Source organism: Myotis lucifugus, unplaced genomic scaffold, assembly GCF_000147115.1.
Source record: "Myotis lucifugus unplaced genomic scaffold, Myoluc2.0 scaffold_20, whole genome shotgun sequence".
NCBI classification, from domain to species: domain Eukaryota; kingdom Metazoa; phylum Chordata; class Mammalia; order Chiroptera; family Vespertilionidae; genus Myotis; species Myotis lucifugus.
The window spans coordinates 3,602,465-3,611,308 of record NW_005871068.1 but is presented as its reverse complement, the minus strand read 5'-3'; the positions used below and the strand labels follow the sequence as shown (position 1 = coordinate 3,611,308).

Here is an 8,844-nt window from a genome sequence, read left to right as displayed (position 1 = left end):
TAATGCCAACTAATACTTGTGACAACAGAATAGATAATAACTGATGATAATTTCATACAGATCATTTCTCTTTTTTCCAAAAAGGGCTTTTTTTCTTTTTGACAAAGACATACTAATAGTACTCTTTCTACAGCAATGCCAGACAGGGCTCTCAGAAATGACATGACATTGTGAGATATCTTTTCTTTTCTGTTCTTTTTTGTTGTTGTTGTTAATCCTCACCCGAGGAATATTTTTTCCATTGATTTTTAGAGAGAGTGGAAGGGAGGGAGGAAGAGAGAGAGAGAAAGAGAAATATTGATGTGAGAGAGAAACATCGATTGGTTGCCTCCCCTATGCACCCCGACTGAGGTGGGGGACCAAACCTGCAACCCAGGTATGTGCCCTTGACTGGAAATTGAACCCATGACTTTTCGATGCGCAGGCGGATGCTCTAACCACTAAGAAACACCGGCCATGGCGTGTGAGATCTCTTTTCAAAGGCTTACCTCAGTCCTCTGACCAGGATCATTATCAGACTTCTAGTTTCTTCTCGGCTCTGGCCATTCAGAGTGATGGTCCACAAACAGCACACTGAAAAATAAAGAAAGCTCCATTAATGTATAAAATTTGAACAACTTCACTGTTCTAGGATGGCCACAGACTGAAGGAAATTTCAAAATATCATCCCAGCCTGCCAAAACCCTACAATTCAATAAAAATAAGCAGATTAACTTTAAACAAAGGAATACTTCTCCCATATTATTTCCTAGTCTCATAAAAGAATTGTATATTTCCATGTACTATAGTAATAGTTCCCATATAATGTTGAAATTTGGTTACAGACAGGGAATAGCAGGAACCATATAAGCCCAATACCTTTATTTTAATTTTTTTCTTTATTGATTAAGGTATTCCATATGTGTCCTTATTGCCCCATTGCTCCCCCCACTCCCCTCAACTCATGCTCTCACCCCCCTGGTGTCTGTGTCCATTGGTTAGGCTTATATGCATACATACAAGTCCTTTGGTTGATCTCTCCCCCTTACCAGCCCAATATCTTTTTGAGAAACACAGATTTCTGAGAAATCTTTTCTCTAACATTTAAGAAAAAGAAGGAAAAACATCAAGAACTCATGGACTCTGACAACAGTGTGGTGATTGTGGTGGGGGTGGGGGTGGGAGAGGGTATAGGAAGATAAATGGTGATGAAGAAAATAAAATGGTTGCCAAAATTTTTTTTCAAATAAATAACGTTGGAGAACTTAAACCAAAGAAACTATTACATTCCAATGCCATAAACTTCATAAATTGATAGCAAAGGAAAGACACAGGCCTGGCCGGCATGGCTCAGTGGTTGAGCATCGACCTATGAGCCAGGAGGTCACAGTTCAATTCCCAGTTAGGGCACATGCCCCGTTTGCAGGCTCGATCCCCAGTGTGGGGTATGCAAAAGGCAGCCGATCAATGATTCTCTCTTATCATTGATGTTTCTGTCTCTCATTCCCTCTCCCTTCCTTTCTGAAATCAATAAAAAATATACCATTTATAATATGGTATATTATACAGAATTCCAAACCAAACTCACATGGTGTGGCAAGGCTTTCACTTAATTTTCCCCCAACCTTCAGACACTAAATTGTGCATAATGAAAATTCTCACTCATATCCCCAAATTTGGAGAAAATCTAACTAAACTGATATCACTACTTTCCCCCCTTTTAACAGGGCACAAGGGAAATTATTGCTGGGAAGAAACGGGTGAAATAGAAGAAGTTAAGAGGCTAACCCCCGGATGAAGTGAGGGCTCCAGAGATGCAGGTGATTGGGGAACAGATACAAAGCCTAAGGTATCCAGCCCCTGGCCCCATGTGAATGAGATATGCCTTTCATCTACTTGGAGGAAACCTGTTTCAAGTCATTTAACAAAGTATCGCCCTAGCTGGTTTTGCTCAGTGGATAGAGCATTGGCCTGTGGGTCCTGGATTTGATTCCGGTCAAGGGCACATGCTAGGGTTGCGGGCTTGATCCCCAGTAGGGGGCATGCAGGAGGCAGCCGATCAATGATTCTCTCTCATCACTGATGTTTCTATCTATCTCTCCCTCTCCCTTCCTCTCTGAAATCAAGAAAAATATATTTTTAAAGTATCAAAAGCCCAAAGATTTTTAACTAAAATACACACTCCCTTTACTGAGCTCCCCAATCCTCTGCCATGTCCCCAGATTATAAAAAGAGTTTAAGCACTAAATGTCCAATTTTCCATTGTGGGTTATAGTACAAATAACATTGTTCTCAGCTATAGTTGCACACACAAAGAACTTAATTTTTCATATTCTCTTTTGTCTTAATCTAAGAGAGATCATGGGATCATTTAAGAAATAATAACTATGGTGAAGAAACATTGATTTAAACTGTAATAATTCCATTAGGTTTATTTCACTGTATTTTAATTTTGTTAAATTCAGGTGAAATTATAATTTGTTATATTTAACAAATGGCTTGTGTAGTACAATCCTATTTTAAAGTAGAATTATACTATTTATCCTTCCTTCTATATAGGTACACAGAATAATATTTGGAATGATTGTCACTAATGTTAATATTGACTCTTTTTAGCAGTGGGTTTGGGGTGATTCTTTTCTTTATTGATTAAGTTCTTTATGATAAGCAAGTACTAATTTTACTAAAACAAAGGAAGTGATTTCTAAACATTAAAAACCAAGTTATACAGACCAAACTGGTTTTCAGTTCAATTCTATGAATATTTTTATGAGTACTTACTATGTGCCAAGTCTAATATTTAGCCCTGGGAATAGATTGACAAACAAAATAAACTCTTGCCCTCAGCACTCGTTGTCTGTTGAGGTTTTTACTTCATTCAGATCCACTCATTTGAAACCATTTGGACCTCAGTCTCCACTGAGGACATGTTTAATGGTAACTTCATGGAAGGCCTTCTTTGGACTAGACTAGACTTACAAAGAGGTCGTGCAGACAGTCAAGTTTAAAAATGGCAACATTTTTGTTTCAATAGTTAAATGTTAACCCGGTACATTTTGCCAAATCACAAATGCAGCTCACTTAATGCCAGTGAGACACTGAGAAGTCATTTAATCTAAGCCTCTGTTGCTTTTTCTGTGAAAACTGGGAATATAAATGTATTGGTACAAAAACGCAGCTAAGTGTTAAAGTATATAAAGCACTTAGAATGGATGAAACTAAATGTTAGTTATTATTAGTATTTTTTAAATTGCATTACTTCCATTAAATCGCCATCATTATTGGTTCCACTGTTTTCAAGGCAAAGTTAATAAAACCATTTCTAAACTATGGTAGGAGATACTGAAAACATTTAAAATCTGGAAAGTTCTTTTTGGGGTTAAGGAATGACCTAAAGTAAATTATCTCTTTGACCTTTTTGATAAATGAAACTCAATGTAGTAATATTACAAATGACTAAAGGCATATAATAAAAGATTTATATTCACTAAATTACAAGGTATTATTTGTATTCACTAAATTACAAGGTATTACTACCAAAGTATAGAGTATTTATGTGATTAGCCTTGAGGCAAGGAACTTGAAGTATCTTAATTGCTTGTTACTTTTCCTCCACCTTCTATTGATAAACTTGAAGATAAAAGAGAGTAAATTTGATTTACACAGGCAAAGAAAACAGATGTTGCATGTTGGAAATTTTGCTAAAAGCCAGTAAGATAAAAGTATGCATTTACATGGTTGTCTAACCGTTTCCAATTAAATTTATGTGGTACAAGTAGAAAAATTAGGAAAGTTTGCCCTCTTCCTGCCCAGTGCTGATTAAATCAACCTAAAGAATATCACTAAATTAATCACCCTCAGACAGTGTGATTATGGCTTCTAATGTTATTGTGACCAGAGGAAGACGAGGAGTCATAGATTTCTGATAACAGAACCAGGGAGCAAATCAAGAAAACAGAAGGAGACATAAAACAAGTGAGAAGAAAAGTAATTTATAGATTAGATAACCATGATTAGGGTGAAAAGTCTCAACTACTAGCTCTCTGGAGGAGAGACTATCCTAGCCAGTTCAGTAAAGAATCAGTCACTGGCTATATACAGCTCCAAGGGGAAAAAGAGGTACCAAGTCAGCAAAACAGCACACAGAGAAAGAAAGCATTGAAGATGATGGGTTGGTTTTTATCCTAATGGGAGCTTTAACTCCTCTGTTTCCACAATTGCCATACTCTAAAAGTCTCCTCAAAGGCAGGACTATGACCTATAGCTTTCAACAGCTACAGGAGAAAATGAAAACAATTATTCCTCCTTCCTTCAATGTAGGCCCAGACAGAAAGACTGTCCTGCAATGTTATCACCCAAAAAGGAGCAAATCAAAAGGATGCACTATACCTGAAGTTATTCAGTTCATGCCAGAAGTTTGATTTTGCCATTTTATTCTGAATAGTCCTCTAAGAATTTTAGAGACCCAGGGTTGTAATTAACTTGGCTCCGTGTCTTGAATGGTGGTTGAGAAAAATAAAGTGGAAGCTGAGTAAGCGGTCAGGCCAAGCTTTTATTATAAATGCAGATGTACTAATATTATTTACCGTTTATAGAGCACTTAGTATGCTCCAGGTATGGGGCTAAACCCTTTACATACATCATTTATTTGTTTCTCCCATAAAATTCCTAGGAGGTGGATATTATTTTTTTACGAGTGAAAAAGCACAGGATCACAAGAATTAAGTAACCAGAGTTTGCACAGCTGCCCATGACCTTACAGTTCTATCCCTCGGGCCCTGGTCTCCTTCTACCTAACACCTCTGAAGGCATACCTAGCACTGACACATCCAAATAGGAATAGACTTACAAAAGCAGCATTATGTAATGGTTTTTGTTTGTTTGCTCGTTTTTGCTGTCTATTCTTATCCCTTTTTGGTCCAGGAATCTCTACCTGTAGAGTCTGTTAGCTCTTTCCAACTGAAATGACTATAACAACTTCTGGATGACTTGATAAAGCACGACTTATTAAAAACAACAACAAGAGCTGAACCCACACTGTGGAATGAAACAGTTGAGCAACAATCAGTTGATCAAGCAAAATTACATAACAAACCACAAATGAAATATGTTACGGTTCTTATTTTAATCTCCCGTCCTTTCCCACCATTAGCAAATGTGGATGAGAAAACTGTCACTGCTTTGACCTGTCCCTCTTTCTCTTCCGTGTTGCCCAGGTTCTGTGGATCTCTTTTTGTGTGGCTTAAACACTTCTGATCACAGACTGGTTTTCATTGGGTTAAGATGTATTTTATGTGGACTTGCAGTAACAAGTGCAGATATGTTCAATCTGTCTGGAGTCACACAAAATTCACGAAGTACTAAATCTTGATCAACGGTACACCTGCACTGTGCTCTGTACAAAATGTCCACCACCAAGGAATTAATGCCACCACCTTGCCTGGGCTGGCTTCCCTCTGGGTCCTCCAACCTTCACGTCCTCAGCATTCTGCCTGACAGTCAGCTGTGGGAGGGATGTCTGTGGTTCCAGAGAAGGTTTTCTCAAGAGAAGAGGACTTCCTGACAGAGGTCCCACATGAAAGCCACTCCCTCACCTGGGTCAGATTTCAGATGCTATGTAACACAGCTGCCCAGATTTGTCGTTTTTAAAATAGTTCCCCCACTATCTTCCAGGTTTCCCTTCTTGGCCCCCCACCATGGGCTGCTACTTTACATGATCTTCAAGCTGGTATAAGGTTTAACTCCAATGCAAATGTCAGAAACCCTCCAAATGTCAGAAAACCCAAGATAAATTCTATTAACTACCAAATAAGGAAGAAGAGAAGAAGGACAAGGAAGAAGAGGGCAAGCAAGAAGGCAAAGGAAGAAGGGAGAAGAGGAGGAAGCTGCCCTTAGTAGAGGAATGCAAATATCAGGAGTAAGTCAAAGAGTGGCATGTGACTCTAACAGCCCAGGAAGAGCCCCAAAGTTGACGCTGCATCAGGTCAGTGTCTCTGACATCCATTCTGCCTTGAGGGTCCCCCTATCTTCCCACCAGTCCAAAGTTCCCAAATACCCCAAGCAGCCCTTTAAGTCTAACACATGAGTCTAAAGGCATAGCAGCAGGGCACTTAAAATTGCTGTCATTTTGGCCCAACTGGTGTGGCTCAGTGGTTGAGCATCGACCTATGAACCAGAAGGTCACAGTTCGATTCCCAGTTACGGCACATGCCCAGGTTACAAGCTCCATCCCCAGTGTGGGGTGTGCAGGAGGCAGCCGACCAAGGATTCTCTCTGATCATTGATGTTTCTATCTCTCTCTCCTTCTCCCTTCCTCTCTGAAATCAATAAAAACGTATTTTTTTAAATTACTGTCATTTTGAACCTCACTATGATATTAAGAAAAATATGAAATCGGCAGCTTTTCTATCATAATTTAATTTTAGGCATAATCATATTTATAGAGATTAAAATTTTCCAATTGACTTTACTCAATATTTTAACAATGAAATTAGACAGTAGAAAGAAATGTGAGGTATAACTATTGGAAAGGAAAGGCAAAATGATCCCTATTTGCAGTTAATGTGGTTGTATACCTGGATAACCTGAAATAATCAACTGGAAAATAAATAGAAAGAAAGTAGAGTACAAAATTAATCCACAGAAACTAAGAGCCATCCTACACACAACAACACCTGTAAGTCAACGTAATGAAAGAGAAGACCCGTGTACAAGAGCAGCAAAGAGGATAAAATGCCTAGGAATAAACTTACCAAGAATTGTGCAAAACCTATATGAGAAAGGTTTTGAATAATCTCAAAGGAGACAAAAGTAGACTGGCAAAATGGAAAGATATACCATATTCTTGGAAAAGAAAACTCAGTATTACAAATATATCCATTACCCTAAATTAATTTTTACATTTAACATAGTCCTCATAAAAATACCAGTAGCTAGCCCTGGCTGATTTGGTTCAGTGGACAGAGCGTCGGCCTATGGACTGAAGGGTCCTTGGTTCGATTCCAGTCAAGGGCACATGCCTGGGTTGTGGGCTTATCCCCAGTTGGGGGCATGCAGGAGGCAGCCAATCCATGATTCTCTCTCATCATTGATGTTTCTATCTCTCTCTCTCCCTCTCCCTTCCTCTCTGAAATCAATAAAAATATATTTTTTTAAAAATCAATAGCTATTGTTTAAAGTAGACAAGCTGATTCTATAGTCTACATGGAAAAATGAAGGAAGAATATTCAGAAATACTCTAAAAGTGAAGAAGAATGAATAGAGACTGGCACTACAAAATATCTCGAAGCTACATGAAAAACTGTTGAATCTTCATTTCACACTGTATGACAAGAGAAACTCCAAAAATATCAAATACTTAATCATAAGGCTTTGAAACCATTAAAGTGCTAGAAGATCATGCAAGAGAATTACATTATAACCATGACTTAAAGTCTAAAGCCTAAAAGAAAAATGTCAATGAAATAATAGTCAACAAATTTTTCATGAGGAAAAAAGCACATAAACAAAGTCAAAAGACAAATAACATTAGGGAATTTACTTGAAGCATGTCACTTAATGCTAATCTGTTTCATGTTTTTAAAAAAATACTTCTAGAAATTGAGATGCAAAGGATTAACATCCCAATACAAAAATGGACAAAAGACATGTCTAGTTACAGATGAAAACACATCACCTTTAACATGTGATAATAAGCCAAATCCCACTCATAAGATCCAAAAATTTGACATCAAACACTGTTGGCTGTTGGCAAGGCTGTGGAGGTAATTCACACATGGCTGGTTAGAGTACAGACTGATAAAATGCCTATGAAGAGCAATTTGGCAATATCCATCAAAGTTACAAGTAAATTTGTCATCTAGCCTAGAGATCCCAATTCCAAGAATTTAATCCATAGGTTTGAATTGAAGAAATAGAAGAAATAAGGTGTTCACAAGGTTATTTTGTTGTAGCATAGTTTGTAACATCAAAAGACTAGAAAATATCCAAGTGTCTGACAAAGGGATGCCGATTAAATAAACTCTAATACATTCACACACTACATAACTATGCAGTCAGGAAGCTCTCTATGTACTTATTCAGAAAGACTCCTGTGATATCCTATTAAAAACAAAAAGAAATGATGTGAAGAACAGTGCATATCATATGCTACCTTCTATGTAAGAAGAGGGGAAAAGAAAATATATCATAACAGGATAAATACTGGAAGAACATTTCCCACATAAAAATTTTACCCACCTGTTTGCTGGTATCTTGAGTTCTTTTTTAAAAGAATCAAATGTTTCATTTTACAATTTAAAATTAACGTCTCATAGAAGTATGGAACAGACTATTGAATCTCAGAGGGAAGGTGGGGGTGGGTGGGTGGGAAGAGATCAACCAAAGAACCTGTATGCATATAGGCATAACCCATGGACACAGACAATAGGGTGATGAAGGCCTGGGGCAGGGGTGGGGAGGGCTGGAAGGGGTCAATGAGGGAAAGAGGGGGACAGATGTAATACTTTCAACAATAACGATTTTAAAAATAAATAAATAGAATTAATGTCTTAAAATATATGTGATAAATAAAATGTTATCTGGAGGTAACTGTTATGAGCTGAATTGTCCCCCAAAAAAATTCATATGTTGAAGTCTTAACCCGCAGTAACCCCAGAATGTGGCTGTATATGGACAAAGGACCTTTAAAGAGGGAATTATGATACTTACCTGGCAAGGGAGATACCATGATCACGAAGGTGGTTTTCCCAGGGCGAGGCTTATCCATTGCACTCCGGATGTGCTGACCCCTGCGATTTCCCCAAATGTGGGAAACTCGACTGCATAATTTGTGGTAGTGGGGGACTGCGTTCGCACTCTCCCCTG

The 8,844-nt window shown here is 38.1% G+C and overlaps 1 non-coding gene across 1 annotated transcript; it reads left to right on the top strand.

Annotated features, from left to right (window-relative positions):
* Positions 1-8,680: 8,680 nt before the first annotated feature.
* On the top strand, positions 8,681-8,844 carry LOC111825297. Its single transcript, XR_002828469.1, has one exon. It is a non-coding gene; the product is annotated as a U1 spliceosomal RNA (small nuclear RNA).